A 4,652-nucleotide genomic window follows, 5' to 3' on the forward strand; every position below is an offset into this window, starting at 1 on the left:
GTTGGATGTTGATGTTTTAGGCGGCAAAAGACTCTGAAACAAATGACATTCCTTTTACCATTCTACAGGGCCAGAGATAGATTCTCCTATCTATAATTTATGGCAGTATTAAGGTGTCAAGACCGGCACAGCCCCCACCCCTGTGGGTAAGAGGGTCTGGTTGTTGTCGGCCATTGTCTTGCTGATATGATGCCTTTGATCCTCACCCAGAGAGAGTCATGACACTACTTTAGGTTTTTAATATGACTGAGTATTCGTGTGTACTTTAGGTTTTTAATGTGATGACACTGACTGTTTGTGTGTACTTTAGGTTTTTAATGTGATAATGACACTGACTGTTTGTGTGTACTTCAGGGTTTATTTTGCAGGGTTGGTTGGCTTGCTTCTCATCTTGACTGCTGAGGCCAGAATTGGGTAAGGAAGTTATAATACACATCTGTTATTACTTTCCACACATAATAACCACACTTTTCAGAAATCATACGCTGTTTGTATATTGAATGTTTGAATATTTATATTGAATATTGATGTTGTGCAACATTTTCTGCTATTCTCCATTATTGATTTATTTTCCACTGAACCCTATAGGAACTCCTCTGAGTCTAGCTTTTGTACCGAGTCAAGGGAATGTCTGCTGTATGATCTGGTGTGCAAGAATGACGATTATGAGGTGAGTTCATTGTAAAGCACAAATTAATGGCACATACTGTAAAACTGAGTCAGGGGTATTATTTGTGACCACATTTTGTTTTATTGTTTAGTTTTCTGTCAGGGTTGCAGATAAAATACAATTGCATTTTCATCAGAATATAGTTTATCAACATGATAATAATCATTTTAATTTTCCATAAAATTGTGAAAACATAGACGAATGTACCTGCATTCGTAAAACAATCCCCACCCAGCTACCATCCACCTGACAACTCCCCGAGCCCCAGAAACCAGGCTTCCCACCCTTTTCTACCGGGCCTAGACACCAAAGTTGCTCCCCCTGCCTCCAACATCCGCAACTCAATACACTCTCCAACACAGGACTCTGAGTGAAGGTTTGTGTCTGTGTTACAGGTGCGCCACTATGACTCGGTGAAATGGGTGTCGACAGACGAGGAATGCTACTTCATGGACAAGGCCATCTAAACTGCCTTCAGGAGACTCTTCAAATACATCACCGGATCCAACGAGGCTGGTGTGTGTGTGTGTTCGTGTGTGTGTGTGTGTGTGTGTGTGTGTGTGTGCGTGAATGCGTGTGTGCATGTGTTTGTGCGTATTGATCTATTTGTGTGTGTGTGTATGCACATTTTTCCTATAGGTGTCAACATTGACATGACAGCTCCGGTGACTGTCAAAATTGAGGAGAAGAAGAGGATGTGGCAGTCGTCTGTCTTCACCCTCAGCTTCCTCCTGCCGTCTGACTATCAGATGACTCCTCCCCAACCCACTGATAACAGGGTAAGACCCAATCTCAAATAGACCCCTAGACCCTACGCCTTATGCAGCTTTTCTAGAGTTCCAGATGGGCGGGGTTTGCACTTTTGGGACTATTCCATTGGCACCACTGAGCCAGGCAAGCTCAATCGAGCGCAGCTTAAGTATTTGAAAAAACACAAAATACTATTTGAACCCATGTCAGGTGTGCGTTGCTTTTTAAAGACCCCTGGCTAACAATGTGGATGTCATTGTGATTTCCCCGTGCAGGTGTACTTTACAGAGATGCCAGACATGAAAGTGTATGTGAGGAGCTACGGTGGATGGATGATGTCTTTGACATCCAGTGTAAACTCCATGCTGCTGAAAAGGCAGCTAGACAAAGTCCAGGCCACCTATAACAAAGACTACCACTACGCTGTGGGATATGACAGGTGAGAGCACGGATACAAATCCTTCAATATACTCATATCCAACATCCAACCCAATTCCACCAAAATACCTTTTTCAAACATACTTTAATATTTTGTGTGTGTGTGTGTGTGTGTGTGTGTGTGTGTGTGTGTGTGTGTGTTGTGTGTATGTGTGTGTGTCCTACAGCCCAATGAAGATTCTGAACAGGCACAATGAGGTGTGGTACATGGTTGAGGGAGAGCCTGTCTGCCCTACCTCCTCCTAAACATCCTGCTCCACTACTGCTGAGTCTGGTATTACCACTTTGAGGAGGACCAATGGGAGGTGCATGGTAGACTGAGAACATCTGAGAAAATGTGGTTTGGGGACAACAAGGATATTAACTAAAATATATGTCCCTGATCTGGTGGCACTATAATCCAAAATCAATATGCCACATATTATGTGTATACATACTGTATGTCTTACAAGTTTTTCATACTTATTCAGAGTTCAATTTGTTAGGGAGGTGCCTAGTCCCCCTAGTCCCGTAATTCGAACTATGTTCTAACAATGTGGGGTGAATTTGTACAGGGATATTTTTGTACTAAATATCTGAGTCCGCTTGTCAAAAGGGAAGATACTTTTCAGAAACTACAACAGTCCATGTTGAACATGATTTGGATATTTTTCCTCAATAAAATATGAATAGTGTCTGAGTTGAGTCCTCAAATATATGCCTAACAAATCCTTTCCAGCTCTTTGGTCATACTCGACTGGTGGTGAATACAGTATGATTATTGTCGTGTATGAAGATTATGACTAGACTTGAGGGACAAAGAAAAACTGTTTATCTTAGTTTAAATGTAGCAGTTGGAGGGTGACGCCCCAGGGGAGACCGGTGATTGGACGAAAGAGGGAGCAACCCATTTCTGCCATTGTTTATAAGTAGGAGCTAGACAAAGGGGGAGTCAGAAGCATTCAGATTAATTTGGGACGATGCTTCTCCAGACACCGCGGGTCTGTAACTTATGCTGTAAACGCGTGATATTAATAAAAGCCTCTAATCACGGTGCAGCCTAAGCGGACTCTTTGATTGACAGCAATAAGCCACCAACAGCAGACGCGACACGACAATTATAATGAACATAAAATCTTGGCTAATTGCGTCAGATTGCATATTTATTACATAGTCTGTCCATGAGAGATTATAATGAACATTACAAATGACATTTTACATTTTAGTAATTTAGCAGACCTTCTTATCCAGAGTGACTTACAGTTAGTACATTAACCTTAAGATACAACAACCACATATCACAGAAAGTCAAACTTTCCTCAAAAAAGCAGCTATCAGCAAAATCAGTGCTTGGAAGAAAAGACAAGTGCAACGGTAAGGTGTTAGGCTTCTTTGTGTTTTTTTTTTATCAGTCAATCCTTTCACAAATACAGTGAAGTCGTATTTGAAAGTAATACAAATCGAATTTGTTTGTTACTATTCAGTGGTGCCCAACACAAGAACACTATACACCGTTCGCCACTCAGTCCCGCCATTAACAACAAGGGCATGTTCTAAGAAAACATCTAAAATAATTAAGATAATTAAGAAAACAGATCACAAGTAAGTACACTCTTAGAAAAAAGGGTTCCAAAACGGTTCTTTGTGGAAGGATAAGATTCTACCAAGAACCTATTTGATCAGAAATACCCTTTTTGGAAGACAAGGGTTCTTTGGAAGTCAAAAGGTTCTACCTAGAACCTTTAACATTTTTATTTTATGTTTTATTTCACCTTTATTTAACCAGGTAAGCCAGTTGAGAACAAGTTCTCATTTACAACTGCGACCTGGCCAAGATAAAGCAAAGCAGTGCAATAAAAACAACAACACAGAGTTACATATGGGGTAAAACAAAACATAAAGTCAAAAATACAACAGAAAATATATATACACTGTGTGCAAACGTCCTAAGAACCGTTTTGGAAGAAAGGGTTCTTTGATGATTCTTCGGAAGGCAAGAAGGGTTCTACATGGAACCATGTATAGCATTTCCCAGCATGCTCTATTGCTGGAAGATTTTCAGAATGGTTTAGTTTACTCTAAAATCTGTGTTTTTGCATGTACTGTACATTGATTGGTTGATACATTTTATGCTACACAGATAAATAACATACAGTTTTCGAAACAAATCCAATCTGTTAGTAATTGGATTTATTGCACCTGTTACTGAGATGGTTGTTCAAGTGTAGATGATTGAGGTAGTACCCTTCATAGATGGTTCTAGGAAGAACCTTTAGATGATAAAATGGTTATTGGTAGAACCCTTCATAGAGGGTAAAACCATATACAGGGAGTTATTTCAAGAACCAAACATAGAGGGTTCTAGATAGAACCCTCTGCAAAGGGTTCTACCCAGCACCAAAAAGGGTTCCCCTATGGGGACAAACTGAAGAACCCCGTATGGTTCTACTTACCACCTTTTTTTCTAAGAGTTACACTCCATTACACACTACAATGGATAGGCGTTCCCAATCATGAGCCCTGGCCTGCCTTGCTCTTGCTGATGTAAACCCCTTTGTGCTGAAGATGATATTTTTCTAAGGCAGCAGCTACTCTTCCTGGGGTCCAAAGCTTGCTACTGATATAATTGATTTGAACAGTGGCGGCTCCTGAACAAATTCTCAGGGAGGGCAATTTTTCTGATGATTTAGGTGACCTACACACATTTTTAAAAAGATATGTCCAGCAACAACATGAAGACAGGGGCAGCATATAAGTCAATACCAGAAGCATTTATTGACTGATCTCAAAAGTGTTGGCTTACAAAAGCAAAATA

The 4,652-nt window shown here is 40.5% G+C and overlaps 1 pseudogene across 1 annotated transcript; it reads left to right on the plus strand.

The window, feature by feature from the left end:
- Positions 1–325: 325 nt before the first annotated feature.
- LOC311138753 (heme-binding protein 2-like) lies at positions 326–2,330 on the plus strand (annotated as a pseudogene). The gene is made up of 6 exons (XR_014615214.1): positions 326–414; positions 589–670; positions 1,066–1,186; positions 1,310–1,449; positions 1,696–1,859; positions 2,026–2,330. The product of XR_014615214.1 is annotated as a heme-binding protein 2-like (transcript).
- Positions 2,331–4,652: the final 2,322 nt, after the last annotated feature.

This window comes from Coregonus lavaretus (assembly GCF_964263955.1).
Source record: "Coregonus lavaretus genome assembly, chromosome: 2".
NCBI classification, from domain to species: Eukaryota; Metazoa; Chordata; class Actinopteri; order Salmoniformes; family Salmonidae; genus Coregonus; species Coregonus lavaretus.